The following is an 18,032-nucleotide window of genomic DNA, read 5'->3' on the forward strand; positions in this document are numbered from 1 at the left end:
ACTTCTTTGCTTGATATTAAAGAGACAGAGAGAGACAGATTACACAAGATGAAAGAGAGAAACAGAGAGAAAGAGTAAAAGAGAGACAAACAGAGTGAGCAAGAAAGAAAGAGAAATAGAGATAAAAAGAGAGACAGAGAGAGAAAAAGAAAGACTGAGAAAGAGTCAGAGAGACAGAGGAACAGAGAGAGCAAGACAGAAAAAGAAACAGTAAGAGAGAGAGAAAAAGAAATTGAGAGAGGCAGAGACATAAGGAGCGGCAGACACACAGAGAGAAAGAAAGAGGGTGGTACATGTAGTGAAATAACATACATCCTTTTATGCACATCATATTTCATCAGTTGATGTCGAGATTCATCACCAATATGATTTGTATGCACTACTGTCAAACTGCAAAATAAACAAAGAGCAGGCCCTTCTTTTGTCCTTTTTCATTTCATTCTTTCACTGGGAGCAGGAAAACACTAAAATGTGCAGGGCAGCAGGTACTCAAGGACCAGGGCTGGGAACCTGTCCACTAGAGATGTGCCCTCTGATTAATCTTAATATTCAGGTATTCATAACAGTTAATGAATTGATAACTGGTTAACCGTGGGGGAAGAAGAAGAAGAAAGAAAAAAAAAGAAAAAAAAACTTAAAACTTAGACCGACATTAATGTAGGGCTCTAGGCACTTTTTCAGGCAACGACACTTATGGTTCACACAATTCTGCAGCACACAGAGGAATATGTTTGAAAACATATTTTATTATTCTAAAGTAGCAAGGGACATCAGCAGATTTTTGTGTTAGATGACTAATGGAGGCTGACTCACCAGATGAGCTACTGAGCTAACAGAGCTAACCACCACAACGTCTGATTCAGCATCTTACAGATCGTATTTCCTCCTCACTGCACAATTTGCTAACGTTAGTTTGTCAGAGAAATATACAGGGTGTCCCAAAAAAATTGACATCATTTCGTAGTCTAATAACAAATTTTAACAAAACGTGTAAAAACTTTTAATTTATAATTTTTTTTTTCAGGTTGAAGAATGGCGTTCACTAGAAATGAAAAGGCATTTTCTCTGTTAGAATATGCTCAAACACAATCAAACAAGAGTGTGCAGCATGCATTTTTGAGAAAATTCATTAAAAATGCACCAACTGGAAAGCAAAAAATTCAAAGAGGAAGGCTGTCTGTGCAGGGCAAAGGGATCTGGATGACCACCGGTATCGCAAGATATTACATTTGTGAAGCTTTGTGAAATCGGTTATAAAATCTACATCCCTCTGAATTTCTTGTCTGAATTTTGAAAAATAAATCTTGTATTGTTCAACATGAAGCCTATTTAATTTCGTTTGCCTAGGACATGTAGTTACTCAGATATTCACATCTCAAATGATGTCAATTTTTTTTGGGACACTGTATTTTCACAGATTCTGGACTTAGCTTACATCAGCTAGAGCAGCTAGATTTCTTTGCAATGCAGTGAACTAGTTATGCCTTCTCAGTGACGACCTAACCTAGGGTGACCACCCTTTGGTCTTCAAGAAAGAGAGACTAAAAGGCGGCATGGGGCAGACTGTAGAAAACAAATGTAACATGAAAGCAAAGTCAAATTCCAGACATTTTAGGCAATTTAGAAATCCCAGGGGGACATGTTTTAGCTCCCAAAAAAGGGACGTGTCCTGGAAAACAGGGGTGTATGGAAGAGGATGAAGTGGAACTATCCATCTGGTCACAAAAAAACAAAACAAAAAAAAACATGACAGTGAATTGTGGGAGCAGCAATCAGGTAAACTTGTGTTCTTACCTGTCCAAGTTTGAAGTCAGCAAATAACAATGACAAATAAAAGTTGATGTGCTAGCTGGGCGGTGCGTCTCTCTCTAGTCTGACTGTTTCGCTAATCTAGCTGGGCGGTGCGTCTCTCTCTCTCTCTCTAGTCTGTCTCGCTAACTTAGCTGGACAGTGCATCTCTCTCTAGTCTTTGAGAGTGAAATACAGTTATTTATTATGATAAATGCCAACTGGCAATGGTATTTATAAACTGCAGCATGGAAAAGATAACCGTGTTGCACGTAAAGGTGATATGATCATGTGCATGAAATGAAACTCAAGCTTTGCAGCAGCAGTCTCTGTGGAGGTCAGTCCAGACAATATGTGGGTGTGATCTCATATTCATCCTAGGTGCACATAATTTTACAAGACAATGATTATCTAGTCCCTCACTCAAGGTTTAGTTATAGTTTAGTTATACCTCATTCTGTTCTTCAGGTCTACTTATTCTTAGACTGACAGATAGAGCAAACTGTTTTAAAGGTGGGAGGATTGTAGTGGGAGCTCTGGGGTGTTAGGTGTGACTGTGTGGCAAATGCAAATGGTTTACATAGTTCACAGGTCAGGTAGAAGGGCCCCTTCGCAGAACTTTTTTTCAGGCCGCAGGGGAGGTCAGGATCGGCTCTGCTCTTGCACATCCCTATTACAGACATATTTACTATAGGTGTATCAGTGACCAAGTGAGCTTTGCTATTTTTCACATTACCTTTTTCAAATATTGACGATGGGTACAGACTTTAAAGTTTATTCCTGATGTTATTTGGACACATTATCTTGCCTGATTATGGTATCCCAATGGTGTTAAAGTGTACAGTATATGAGTCCTAGACTTTAGCTGCTTTTCATTTGAGAATCTTGATCAAAGTGTCTAATGCATGCATTATGAATGTGCATTATTGTTTACTTTGAAATCACACTATGCACGCACATATAGCCGCACTTTCTCTGTTTTCTGAAACCAGCTTCCTCCTTTATATAACACTCGCCCCCTCCGGTGCCCCTCTAGGGTCTTTATCAGTGGCCTCTGAACAGGATCCAGTCTTTCTTCCCTTCAAAAGCCCCCGACAGGCCAATCTCTGCTGCCATCTCTCTCTTCCTCTCTCTTCTCTCGCTCCCTCACTTCCCCTGGTGGTCTGCATGTTGGCAGGCCGCGGGAGGCAGATGACTTTTCCCCCTCTTTGAAGTGAGTGCGTGAGTGAGTTAGAAAGCTTGAGAGAGAGAGAGAGAGAGAGAGTCACACAGCTAAGACTTCAAACAGCACAGTCGTGACAGAGGACATTTAGGACAGTACTTTTGATCTGTAGTTACTCTCTCTCCCTGTCTCTCGGGCTGTCTATTAAAAGGGTAACTAGATCCAGGACTTGTTTGGGCTACAAGCTTGCTGCTTAGGTCAAAGGTCATGGCAAGGGCCTCATGAAATGGGAAATAGGATTTTAGCTGCACTTTGTATTTAGACAGATTAAGCTTGTTTTAAGGGACTTTACTTTGCACTCAACCTAGTTATCTTCAACTCCAACTCCCAGTGCTTCATCTCTCATCATATGGTTTCAGAAGGAGGTCAGTGGAGTTCATGACTTACGCTGATTATTATAATTTATTCTCATTTACTCAATTATATTTATCAAATACTCAGTCAAGTTGAAAAAAATAAAATAAAATTATGGGCCACGAAACTTGACTGTATTTGCTGTGACAAGCTAACACTAGTTACACTAACTGGCTTGGAACACAGAACACAGTTCAGAAAACAAAACGAGCTGTGAAACGAGTTGCAGGCTGGCTGGAACAAACCGATATTTAGGTTAATCTGGCAAATATTTAAAAAGTTGAGCTGAACCTAATATCACAACAGTTTTATGGCTCCATCCATAACACAAACAGCTACTACTTTTTTGTCAGAAGGAGAAGCCAATATAAAAGCAGATTTGGTACAATGTTCAAGCTTATTTACTTTACTTTTTTCTTCATTTTGCAGAGCAGTTGTATAAAAAGCAATAGAAAAGCTGAAGTCAAGTGTTATCATGAATAACATCACCAAATCACAGCTGTAATGTTTTTTGTGACACCATGCTCCTTCTCATGTTCTATTTCTTAAGTAAAACCTATAAATTAGTGGTTATTAAAGACAGTATCAGTTAGTGATAAACAGATCTCTGCCCACCAGATGAGGCTAATGTTAAGGTCGTGCCTGTTGTGAAAATATTGGAATAAGTTACAAAAAAATGTTTGTGTGCTGTGAACATCCTGAACAACCTCAGAAGCTCCAGATGGTTTTGTGGGAGTCTGCTCAAACATCCTGCATTCAACTACATGAAATACATTACATACATTCTTAGGCACATAAGCACATTGTCTAAAACCACTTATCTGGGCAAAAACTTTTCTGCTTGTAAAATCACAATATTTCATTAAAATAAATGCAAATAAACATTACTAAAGTACAAAGGATTCCTTTTAAAAAAACAAAAAAACAAAAAAAAAAAAACAGTAGTTCATATTTTGTGAGCTAGTTTGAAGAACAAAATTTGACTCCAGATGTATTCTGGAAGCCCCTAGCCAACACCCAATTTTACCATAACACTGAAGCACTGATTAACCAGCTTAGGCACTGGAAAATAACTACAATTAATATGGGGCTTCCTCAGGGAGAAGTATGGAAATGGTTAAACAAACATAATTACACATGTAAAATCACTGCTTACTATATTAATATCATTTGTACATAAGTCAGCAAAGTGTTGAATAAAGTGAACAAATAAATGCTTACTAAAATTGTGCACAGTTCTGTGTATTTTTCTTACCAGAAATGAGTTTAAAGATGACTATTTTTGATTTTGTTATCAAAAGGCACACAGTCCTCTCATCACTGTAGAACAGCCAACACAACGGTGTCCTGGTGAATCAAGTGGAAGAGTACACACTTTCATTTAGCCACTGGAGAGAGGGAACAGAAGAGAGAGAGGTCAGAGGTGAGAACACTCTGCAGGCCTCAAAAGAGAACAAAGAGACAAAACACACACCCACTTAGATTTCTCTTTCTCCACCGCAACATACACACACAAACAAATGTTATGTCCTTTGAACCATGTGCTGTTTTGAACAAAGTAAGACATATAATGTGTATTGGCTTTACTAATGAGACCAGAGGGCAACCACAGCTATATGGCAGTTTAAGAGTAGCACATTCTCAACAATGCATCATCAGTACAGTGACGTCTGTAAAAGACTTCAAACAGGCTGGGGTGGGGCTCAAAGAACATTTATTTTACACCAGTAGAGAGATGGATACAGACTCTAACCCCTATTCTCAACTACATTAATGGCTCAGGGATGGTAGTCAAGAGTAGAACAAAACTTTAACAACAAATAAAATGTTCTTTCTCTACCACCACCTGGAATGGCATTGGTGGAAAGCACTAACAAAACCCAAATGCTCCCACTCTCCACAAAACACATTTTTTTACAAGAATAACACATTATAAAGTACATTCTAGCCACCTTGCTGACCACACTTCCATTTGCAAGTTAATTTACCTCTATAATGCAGTGTCATCATTAATAGGCTTAATAGGTAGAGATGGCGCAATACAACTTTTTTCTGATACCGATAACAATATCGAGTATATTAATACAGATTTCATAATCCTTTACTTAAACTATTATGCTTTAAAATAAGCTACAGTTGAATGCAAATGCTTGGGCACACTTGGCCAAATTACATATTTTGTAATTACATAAGTGAAAAGATGCAAACATAAGCTCTGCAGCAAAATATTTAAAAAAAAAAAACATTTGTATGCAAAAATTAATGCACAGTTACTTTAAATTAGTAATTTATTAGTTAAATTAACAACCCAAAAGAAATAAAATAAGAAAAAAGTAATCATGTTAAAAGTTTGGACACCCTACTAAGTCAGTACTTTGTAACACCCCTTCTGCCAGATACCACAGCTTGTACATGCTGTTTGTAGCCAGCTCTCTCTTCTTGGTTTAGAAATTTTCTCCCACTCTTGCTTGCAGAACGCTTCTAGTTCTACAATATTCTTGGGCCGTCTTGAATGCCTAACACATTTAAGACATACCATACAACAAATGCAAAGTTGAAGCGTTTGGAATGTCCCTATCAGTGATGTTCAAGGCAGGGCACTGTTAGGGACATTCCAAAAGCTTCAACTTTGCATTTGTTGAAGTAGTTCATGGTGGATTTTAAAATATGTTTTGAATCACTGTCCTGTTGTAGAAGACAGCTTTTCAGTTTCAGTTTCCTTCCTGTCTGTGTCACATTTGCTTCCAGTATTTGCTGAAATTCAATGGAATCCATTCTTCCGTGTACCTCTGCAATGTGTCCTGTGCCACTGGTTACCAAAGAACTCAAAAAATAACAGATCCACCCACGTGTGTAACAGGTGGCAAGGTGTACTTTTCTAAACTAAAAAACTAGCACTAAATTATGCTCAATTTTTCTCCAAATAAATCTCTAGTTCTATTTTTATTTCTTCAGTCCACAGCACTTGTTTCCAAAATGTCTCTGATGTAACTAGACGTTGTTTTGCATACTTTTGCATACACTGACTTTCGTGATGAGGCAAGAGGTAAGGTTTCCTTCTGATGACTCTTCTATGACGGCCATGTCTGTGTGGAATGGTGTGCCACCGATTCTGTGTCTTATAAACCTTCTGGCAGGTCCTTTGCTATCATACAGGGGTTTTGCTTTGCCTTTCTGCCAGGCATACAAGCAGTTCTGAAAGTTTTCTAGGTCTTCCAGATCTCGCCTTGACTTCCACAGTTCCCTTTAACTGCCATTTCCTAATGACATTTCAGGCAGAGAATACTGCGCACTTTCCCCTGCTTTGTAGGCATCAATTAGCTTCATTTTTAGATCCTCAGACAGTTGCTTAGGGGAGCCTAGAGTCGTTGAGCCTTAGCCCAAGGTTTGAAGAGTTAGACTTTATTAATGACAATTCTTGACCTGCCTAACAGGTCAATTAAGGCCTAACGAGTTAATTATGATCTGTGACTTGGCAACTGGAAGGTGTCCAAACTTCTGCCCATGCCACAATTCTTATTTTATTGTTTTTAATTGTTTAAGTAAATCAAATAAAACGTTATTGAACATTAACATTTGCTGCAGCAATCGTCTTTTAGCCATTGGTGCCCAACTCTGTATTCACACCCAATTTGTTGGCTCTGCACCACAGTTTGGGTTTTTGTGACAGTGTATCTTTATTTGTTTCAGTTTCAAACTGCAAATATGGGTTTTCTTTGAGCTCTTTGATTTGTCAAAAGTTTGACAGGGATTCAAGTGCTCTGTTACTTACCTAATTTTTATTTAACTTCCAGTAGCCTTTCATAGTGTAAAAACCAATATAATCCATAGTATAAAATCTTTCCCATACTTACATTCTTGATAAAAGGTATTATTATACCCGAAACCTTAGTTAATCTCATTGGCAAAAACAAAATGGTTTGCTATTACTCGTCTGATGTTATTAGCAGAAGCGTGTGCTGCAAGAATGACATGAGTCTCTGTCAAGAGTCAAGCATTAAGCAGATGGATCATGTGGACAACAGCACTGATGTGAAATGAGTGTTAAATTCCCTCATTTGGTGTGGACCATCATAAAACATGTTTCAACCCACAGCAAACTTGGAAGCAGATCGGAACCCATGAGTGTTCACATCTGCCAAATCGACCCGAACAAAAGAAAAAGTCTGATTGGTCTGTGCCAAAAGGGTTAGATGTGAAAGTGCCCTGAAACAATCCATTACTCCACAGGAAGAAATACACTGCTGACATCACACAGAGCGAGTGAGTGCTATTTCAAGTTAGATTTGTTACAGGACTGGATCAAATTCATTAATTTTTCCCTCCAATATCCAATCCAGCATTTTTGGGTGAAATTCACCTGATATTGTAACATGGAATCGATGTCATTGCTATCTCATTTAATAGGGAAATGGTTAACCTGGCGTAGAGGCCCGCAAAAGCACACAAGTTCTTAGAGGCATTTCAATATGTTTCTTTTAGACATACTTATCAAAATCACAAGTCTCTCAACTCCTGATCTTGCTGTTTTAACTGAGTCATCTGCATTTCTCCTGCATTTTTCATAACACTTCTATGTAATGTATTTAATAATTTATAGCATTTCAATTAGTTATCTTTTGTTCTTGTTATAGTTCATTAATTCTTACTGTGACAAACAAATGTCTACCGGTCTCGAACAACAGTGTTCCTCTAAGAGCTTTTGATTTTGTATTACAAGTAAAACTTCATAAACGTTGTATTGCATCCTGCTGTGGTTTATCATTAGTGTATCACATATCAAGCATTCTATCACAAAGTATCTGTTAATACATGACTGAGTGTTTGATACACAGTCACCAGTTTCACATACACAGCCCTGCAAGTCTCAGATCTGTTTGGACAGCAGATGAATGTGGTGAATAAACAAGCTACATTTCCTGATACTAATGCAGTTAAAAGCCCTATAAAAGACAATAGCAGACCAATAACTGTCATCGCTTAAAAGCTGCCACAAGCAAACACTCAGGGATAGTTTGGATATATTTGCTTTCTGCTAAAAGTGTGCGTGTGTTCACTCTGTGAACATGTCTGTACAGGGTGTGTCATATGCGTGTTCAGGAAGAGTCTGCTAATAAAATGAGCTAAAAGGTTTTTAAGGGGAAGTGCGTGTGAGTGAGTGTGCGCCTTTGTTTAAATGTCTTTGTGTGTGGTTTGTATCAGTGCTTTTGGGGATTGTGCCTGTATGTTTGTCTCTTCTGTAGCTGTCTTTTCTGCCTCGCTGTTTGCCTTTGGGCCTCTAAAGCCACTTGTGCAAGTATCCTGTGTGCGTGTTTATGAATATGGCTTTGTGTCTTGTGCTCCACACTAACTGAAGCCGACAGTTCACTCTTCCTCAAAGGCTAAAGCGATACCTCACCCCTCAACTCAATATCTCTCAACTCTACAGAAGACCACTGCATAACTCATAAAGACCTGAAATCTCAGACAAGACGAACAAGTGGAGGAATGTACAGGAGAGCTTACACTGAGGAACATAAATGACATTAAAAGGTAATGGAGGAAATCTGAAGTTGAACGTGTGGGGAAACTGTCATGACAGCTCAAATGGAACAGCCAAACAGGTTCAAGGTTATGAAAAGGTTTTCTGTCAAAAAAGCACTTTGGGAGAAAGTCAATAAAGGGAATAATGGTGGGAAAAAAGTGGTGGAGAGAACGACACAGAAAACGAAGAAAATCTGAGTCAAAGCTACAGAACAGAAACTACTGACCAACTGTTGAAGACACAACCATGTTACACTGAATGGTTCATTTCAGCAAAATACATTAACCACTAAACATTCCAACATTAACCAAGTGGGCCTGTGTGGCTGAGAAAAATATGATGATATTAATTTCAAATGTTCTATCCATATTTCACCCACAAAATGTTTCATTATAACCAGGCATGCATCAATACCATGTTTTTAGAGAGAGTACGAGTGAGTGCATTTTTTTAAGTACTTGCCGACACTGATTCCAATACCATACTGAGTAACTTGTTTAGAATTAAGTAGTTGTTAGTGTAAATAAGTGCAATGTACCTTAACAGTTAAATCATTAAAATCTAGCTGATTTCAAATGATTTGCATTAGCTGGGTATGCTATCTAAGTTACTCTGGATCGAGTAGCATTGCAGTGGAGAAGAGTGGGGTTTGTTCCATGTCAGAGAAGCGCTTCTGTATAGATGTAAAGAATGTTTCATAGTTTTGATCCTATGCTCCTCATTTCTCTCTTTAAACCACAGCAGCACAGTGACAGCAGGAACAACATCCAAAGCATCCGAAAGATCATTTGTCAAGTTTTGTGTCTTGTTGGAGTCTTTTTGGATGGTTAGTTGGTTAAGTTGCTGCTGAAGTTCTTCTAAATCATTATATTACAGTTTATGCTTCGCAATTCTTTTCAGTCAAACAGAGTAAAGTTGGCATATATGGACTTTGGTAGCAAATGTCAACTTTTTTTGTACACCTTGGTTTGTTAGCTTACAAGTCCCTACCTGTACTGCATGTGTTTAGAAATGGGCTAAAATTGCACAGTGTATGCCTGTTGGGAATTTGCCAAGGCAGGATGTTTAAAGTGACCAGCGACTTGGTGTCCAACTGCTACAGCATCCGACTGCTTTCTTTGTGCAAGCAGACCCTCATTCACAGCTAGCGTGAGTCGTTTGTTCATTAGCACAGTAGTGTACACTAGGCTTACGTCACATATATCAGGTGGGATTAGATGTCGGTATCGATGCCTTATTATCAGGACAAGTACAAGTAGATGAGCCTTGAATTGGGCCAATAAAGGATACCAGTATCAGTGCATTCCTAATTGCAACTGTTGCCAAGTTGGACAAGCCTTACAGAATTTTTAGGCCTGTCACAATCACTAAATATTCTCAGACAATTGACTGACATACAAAAAAAAAAAAAAAATATTTCTTCAATGTATACAACTATTAAAATACAAGCCTAAAGTTGCCAAAATTGGCTGATCAGGTATCTTTCTTCCTAGCTGTTCATGCTTAGCAGCTCTGAACTGATGACAGAAACAGCTGGAACTCAAATAAACAATCATTACTCACTGCTGTCTTCTAAATGTGTTAGTCAGAAGTTAAAACTTTTGTAAACCCGTAAGGCCCATCATGTGTCTCAGTAAATACATTTTCTGTTTGCTTTCATTTACATGCATTTGTCTCAACACAATGGATGAAACAGCACCCACACATCACATTGTGTTTGATGCGATGTAAACATATGACTGTGAAAACTAACAACTGTGGAAAATAACTGTGGTCAGCTTAAAAAGCCCATATCCTTTCTTGTAATCTATACCCTGAGGTCCATTTATGTCCGTTTGTGTAGGTTTGTGCACTGAAAACAGTCATAATTCATTTTTACTTGACCATTTTCTAACCTCTCTGTACACAGAATTAAACATACTGTTTTTGTTACTGTGCCTTTAAGACTGATATATATACAAATGACCTCGGTTTTGACTGGCTGCCCTGTATTGTGTGTTATTCATTAAGCAGTCTAGGCTGAAACACACTGTACAACTTCAGCAAAACTGAGTGGGGCTAAACTGCTGTAGGCTGAATAGAAGTATATGTAAATGAACTGGTTTTCTTGCCATCACAAGAACAATGAATATAAGGCAGGCTGCTTTTGCAGTTTAGTTTCCTTATGTAGACTGTATGGTCTGGGGAGTGAATGGTTTATTTTAAAACTTTGTCAACAGGAAACACTAATTTTAAAAGGCAAGGAATTTTTTTCCAAGATAACGGCCCTTTAAATAATTGCAGTAAGACCTATAAGTGTTGGCAAAAATTCAATTCAAGCTAATGAGAAATTGTAGTGCTCAGTTTTTGCCAAAGTGCACAGTTTTAGATTGTTTTCATTTCATATCATATTTAGTTTGCATAAACTGAACGAATTAAAGCATTCAGCATCACTTATCATTAGCATCAGTTTACTAACTTTTCACAAGCTCGCTGTTTTCGAGCTGAAAAAGGCTAAGATAGTGACGTTAGCTGAGGTAACAGACCATTTGCATATGTCTGTTTATCTACAACACTAGCTGCCTTTCTCTGTTTAAATATCACGCCACGTCTGATCTACTGTGGTTTTCTATGGACTCAATATGGCTTCAATTTAATGTAGTAAGGGCAAAATGTTGAGTGTTGTGCTGTGACACGCTGAGGGATAGAACAGTGCCGGTGTTGTGCCAGATTCCGACTCTCCTTCGCTTGCACACACATCCCGCAAGCATATGGACGCTACAGATCACAGTCATGATGATTTCAGTTGTTTCTATGTGTAAATAACAGTTAATCTTGAATTTACCTTCACAGTAAGCACCAGAACAGTACCTAAAGCCAAACAAAGAGTCTCACAGTGATAGTTTAATTAAATGTAACAAACTAAAGATGTTGGTTGTCGTCGCAGAATTCGGGGGACTGAATGTCTTACAGTCATATCGATAAGTATTATGAGAACATAGTTTAAAGTTGTGCGTACCTCCATTAAAAACAATGCTTTTGAAATTTTGGATGGTCGATGGCCTTTACAGAAGGCAGTTTTGCATGCTCAAGATATGTAAAGATATGTGAAATATCGGATATCAGCACCGGCCATCATGAACGTGCATAATATCGGTTATCGGCATTGGTTCAGAATTCCTATATCAGTGCATCTCTTGTAGCAAACTCTAGCCTAAATTCATTTGGCTGAAAACAAACATTTCGCCAAACTTTGATAAAGCTTCTATAATGCCCAACTTTGCAACCGTTGTTAGTAAAGAATCCATTCGTGGGCAGAGCATGGATAGATCAATTGTTCTTTATGAAATTTTGACACAATGTTAAATGGTAGCTGGCATTGTCAAATCATTCAAAGAAATTACAATGTCAGAAATGGACATAAGGTTTTGTTTGACAGCATATGCTGACTTCATTAATTTAATAGAAATATGCAGCATAACATCATAAGCATTTAAGCAGCATAAAACCATTTAAGTGAACCAGCAGCCTACAGTTGTGTGCCACGCATCAATACATTACATCACATTTGGCTATGAGGAGGCCACTGTTTGGCACTGCAGCACCTCATGCTCTGAACTTCCAGCAAGCCATTCGCACACTGAATTTTGACCTGCCTTCATTTGTTATGTAAAGCTTTGATCACTTTCTTCATGTTGCCACACCTTGTTGTCTGCACACACACACACAGCATTTGATACAAACACTCCCACACACAGACAAAAAGAGCACAGCAGGCGTCCTCAGTGTGAGCTTCATCTGCTGCTGTGGGGGAGGCTGAGTGTTTTGAGAGCACAGTTAAGAAAGAAACCACTCTTGAGGTTTTAAGCGCAAAACCAAAGGCTTGTCTGGCAGGAGCTACTAGGACAGAGAGAGACAAAGCGCAAACAGCACACCTTCCTCAGCCAACACTGCTGAGCACTCGGTGTTACTAGAGGAACTGTGTGTGAGCTTGCTTGTATGCGGACATGACAAGACCACTTTCTCTTTCCTGATATCAATACTGAAACCTTGAGTTTCCTCTGATATGATCTACTATTATTTTTATTTAAAAATTACTAAGTATCAAATTGAGTCATTGTTAATTAAAGTACTTCCCCTAAGATCTAAAAGTACCTTGCTCAAACTGCTCACTCCACAACCTTACAGGAAAAAATACATACCCAACAACATGACTAACACAAAAAAGACTTGGCGCTTAACCACACGTCACTTTATGCCAAAATGAGAGATGGTGTCTATAGTCATACTACTATAAACATATAAATGAACATTTTACGGCACAATTTCTTGTTTATTTGCTAAATTTAACATTTTGGAAACAAAACAGTATATACACACATTTACACATGTATATTTTTATTTAAAAAATGTAAATGTTTAAACATTCTTAAAAACATTTAATGTTTATTTTTTGTATATAGTAAATTCATCAGCAGGAACTGTGAACTAAAATGAGGAGTGTGTTTAGAGGTTGTTAAGTTATATTCACTTAGAAAATCAACAAAGGTAATTTGACCAGGGGTTCCCAAACCTTTGCAAACTACTAAGCTGTTTTTGTAAAAGCACTGTGAGGAACACATTTGTGTTCACAAAACACTCAACGTAAAAACTAACCATAACAACGTTGTTACCAAGTACACCGCTCTGTGATTTTCTGAACAGCTACTTTTTTCACTTATTGGAAGAGTTCCACTCTGATGAAATAATCAATGGTCACCATGGGTTCAGACCACCTTTGCAGCTGCTTTTCACAGGACTGAAAGTAACACATGCTGCTGTATAGCATGAACACAGCCTTATTTAGGCAAATACTAGTGATGATAGAAACGAGAGAGTCAGTCTTGAAAGTTCTGATTGTATTTGAGCCCTGGTGCCTGAGGCAGAGCTATCTGGCTCGAAACAAGGAATATTTATTCTGGGTTCCATAAAAGAGTGTTTTATTAATAAAACAGTCTATATAAAATTCCACTGCCTTCTCACAGCAATGGGCCTGCTGGTACTGGATGAGTTTGCAAACACACAGAAAATAAGAATGCACTTTGGTGTAGTGTAATAGTAATGTGACTGCGATCATGTGATCTTTTAGAGGCCTGGTCTCCCAGCTGCAGTCTGTATAACTCCCTCCCTTTTAGTGTCTATTCTCTGCCTCTAAACACCACCTACCACACATGGCAAAACACAAAATATATTACTGCAGTAGTTCAGACATAATTTAAAGGAACTTTAAACAGTCCACACTGGCACTGCAATGTGCACTTACCTTCCACAGCCTGTTGGTGGCATTACCAGACTTCTCTGCAAAATGCACAATTAATGAGTACCAGGCAGCGTATGTGTTTGTGTGTATGTCTGAAGGGATTACATTCTCACACTGGACTTTATCCTCTGTTTCCTGCTGAACTTTGCAGATCAATCACATTCTAAGTAGTGAACAAGTTTATCAGGGCCAACTGACCTCTGACCTTGTAAAGGTCTTGGGATAGCAGGGTCAAAGTTTACTGCTGATACATGCACACCACACAAATCCTGTTTACATGCACACACAGAACACATGCATAATCTAACTCTCACACACACAAACACACTCCCACCATGGAAGTGTATGATAATAAGTGGTCTTCTGCGAGTTGCAGGGTGAATGCTGTAATGTGAGGAATGCCCCCAGTGGAGAACGGGGAGAAAGAGATGAATCAGCTGCAGCAGGTAAAACAAGATACCTGCTGAAACACAGGATGAAATACTGTCATCCCTCAAACTCTTGCCTGGTTTGTCTTTGTCTGTCTCTCTCTCTCTCTCTCTCTCGCTCTCTCTCATCAAAGCAACATCGCTTTGGTTAAGCAGTCTCTCCTTTGATCCCTGTCTGTCAGGACCCCTGGGGGACGCGGGACTGCCCTTTTATCTGCCTGACTACTGGGTCCTTTCACAGAGGAGAGCAATAATGCGATTAACCATAATGCTCAGCAGAGAGAGAGAGAGAGAGAGAGAGAGAGAGAGAGAGAGAGAGAGAGAGAGAGAGAGAGAGAGAGAGGGAGACTATAGAGGCATCAAGTACAATATACTGTACAATTCCAACACAGTCACACTATGTCTTTGAATTGAATGCAGTAATCTTTAATTGGTACAGTACTCTGTAAAAGTCAGAGACCACCCTTTCATTTAATTAACTTCCAGTCAAATGGCTATTAAGTTCAAATTATTAATTTTTTTCAGTATCAGAAAAAAGGAGAAAACATAGAATTACACAAAAGTCTTCAATACTACGGGTAAATCTATCAAATCTATCCATATTTAATTAGTCCACTCTTTACTTTTGTGCACCTAATGCAACTTTAACTCTTCCATCCTTCCAATCTTAAAATTAACCACTTACAGCTGCATCCTTCCAGCAAAAGCTGTTCCCAAAAGAGTCACTGGCATTATCTTCCCCTTCAAAGATACATTAACTTAACCAAACACACCTCAGCTGCCTTGCAAACAAGTGAAAAACAGGAGTTCCCAAAAGTGAAGATTGAAAATTATTTAAGGACACAGAGAAAAAGACCTGGTAGACCACCCAAAACTGTCACAATCAGATAAACAATAGTTAAAGCTTTAATCTTTGAGGGGAACATCAAGCAATTTTTTGTTTCCTTTTCTCAGTAACAGCTTCAAATCTGAAAAAAAAAAATCTACAGGTGTTTCTGTCCATCCTTCCACTGTGAGAAGACAACACAGCACTAAGCTGTTACTGAAAAAAGACAACAGACAAAAAATTTGCTATGTAACACCAAAACTGGACATCTGAGATGTGAAATAAGGTTTTATGCACTGATGAGTCTAAATCTGTAATTGTGATCACTTAGCAGAAAGCAGAAAATGTAACCGACTTCTAAGACTGAACTGTAGAAGTGTGGAAAATCATCCCTGCAGATGTCTTTGAAAAAAAGAAGTTTTCTGAAAAGAATGGAAGCTGTAGTAAAGGTAAAACATGGACACACTAAATACTGAAAATGATGATATATTTAGTTTTTAGTTTGATATATTTTAGATTATATTACATTTCTGTTTAGTAATTTTCTGTTAAATGTATGTTTCCTGTTTTTTCCTGACAAGGACACACAAAACATTCTTTGGCTACAGAGGGAACTGTTTATCTAAGACCTTGATGGATATTTTACAAATGCTATTACTACATTTACTTAATGAGCTGAACAAACAAACCTTTACACAATGTTCCCTGACTGAATTTGGCAGTAATGTTGGCATGGGGTGATTCGAGTGTGGTTAAATCAGAGCTTTGCTTTGCATTAATTACCAGAGGAAGCTGTGTGACTGACAGCCAACACAAACACACACACAAAACAAAGAAAATGTGTTATTTTGATGAGACGTAGAAAATAACCTCTAAGCCTTTTCAAGTGCATATAGAAGTCTAATCTGCCTGGTTGTGCTGATGTGTCTGAAGGCAATTAAGACCGAGACAATATGGTTCCAGGCAAATCACTTACTTCCTGTACCTGCCTGTGTCAGGATACAGAGACTCAGAGAGAACCAGAGAGCATGAGAGAGAGAGCGAGAAAGAGAGGAGAGAGAGAAAGAGAAAGAGAAAGAGAAAGAGAGAGAGAGAGAGAGAGAGAGAGAGAGAGAGAGAGAGAGAGAGGCGAGGAGGGACAAAAAGAGGAGAAGAAGAGAGAGCAAGATTTAAGATGGATTTAAGATATGTGTGTGCATATACTTCATCATTACATACATCATGTCTATATGTATGTGTGTATAAATGTATGAGAGATAAAGAGAGAAGAGGAAGAGACGGGAGAGGGAAAGGAGAGAGAGAGGAGAAAGAGAGCGAGAGAGAGAGAGAGAAGAGGAAGAAGGAAGAAGAGATGGGAGAGGGAAAGAAAAGGAGGAAGAGAGGAAAGAGAAAGAAGAGGGAGAAGGCGAGAGAGAGAGAGAGACAAACGGACAGAGAAAGAGTGAGAAAATAGGTTGAGAAAACAAGTTTAGACCTGTGCCATATTCATCAGCAGACATGATCAGATATCATCTTTTTTTGACAGAAAAAAAGCACTTTAAACTGCTCACAGTCTTCCACAGAGAAGCTTCTCTCTGCACCAGAGTAGCATAAAACCATATTCAAATAGATGTATTTTTACATCAGCAAAATAATTACTCAAGTAAAAGTATCTTTCCAAAACACAGATTCAGCAGTAGCATAAAAGTAGCAGGTCAAAAAAACTACTTAAGTACGAAGTAAGGTATAGAAAGGCGGCATGGGTTCGATTCCCGGCCGGGTGACCAGGGTCATTTCTGTGTGGAGTTTGCATGCTCTCCCCGTGTCTGCGTGGGTTTCCTCCCACAGTCCAAAGACATGCAGTCAGGCCAATTGGACTTGCTAAATTGCCCCTAGGTGTGTGTGAATGTGTATGTCTGTCTGTCTGTCTGCCCTGCGATGGACTGGCGACCCGTCCAGGGTGTATCCTGCCTTCCGCCCAATGACAGCTGGGATAGACGCTAGAACCCCACTGCAACCCAGAAGGATAAGCGGTTTAGATGATGTGTGTGTGTGTGTGTGTGTGTGTGTGTGTAATGTATAGAACTAAAAGGAATTTATAGCAGTAAGATTTCTCAGCACATCCAGCACCTCTTAACAGAGTAAGTGAAGTTTGAGGGTAAAGGTGGAAAAGAAATTGATACAATATAATATTTTGGGGTTAAAAATAGTATTGATAGGTCTAGGCCCCAGTATTGATATCTTTATTGAATGGTTATTCATATTTCGAATGTGTGTTCATTAGGGATGAATAAACATTCTAGCCATTTGTAATCTCTGTTCACCTCAAGAGAAGGTTCACTGCTAAAGGACTTCTCCATAAAAGGTTTGATATTCCTCAAAGAGACGACATCCTGCTCAATATGCAGAATACAGCAAAACAGAAACAGAAAGAAAAGTCAGTGTGAGCTCACTGACAGCATCTGTAGCCTCATTTAAAAAAAAATGCAATCAGCAGTCAAAGTGCAAAATTCATTGTGTTGGATGACCAACCATTCTCTGTTGTTGAGGACAGAGGATTTCAAAGATGTATTTAAGTGTGGTAATCAGAAACACCACTGTAATGTACCAATAAGAGTAACTGGTTCAGACAT

At 38.6% G+C, this 18,032-nt stretch overlaps 1 long non-coding RNA gene across 1 annotated transcript; it reads right to left on the bottom strand.

Moving 5' to 3' along the window:
* Positions 1 to 2,024: 2,024 nt before the first annotated feature.
* Positions 2,025 to 14,279, bottom strand: LOC118808835. The gene is made up of 3 exons (XR_005007311.1): positions 14,170 to 14,279; positions 4,620 to 4,752; positions 2,025 to 3,026 (listed from the first exon to the last, which is right to left on the bottom strand). It is a non-coding gene; the product is annotated as an uncharacterized LOC118808835 (long non-coding RNA).
* Positions 14,280 to 18,032: the final 3,753 nt, after the last annotated feature.

The sequence above is a fragment of the Colossoma macropomum genome, unplaced genomic scaffold, assembly GCF_904425465.1.
Source record: "Colossoma macropomum unplaced genomic scaffold, Colossoma_macropomum, whole genome shotgun sequence".
Taxonomy (NCBI): domain Eukaryota; kingdom Metazoa; phylum Chordata; class Actinopteri; order Characiformes; family Serrasalmidae; genus Colossoma; species Colossoma macropomum.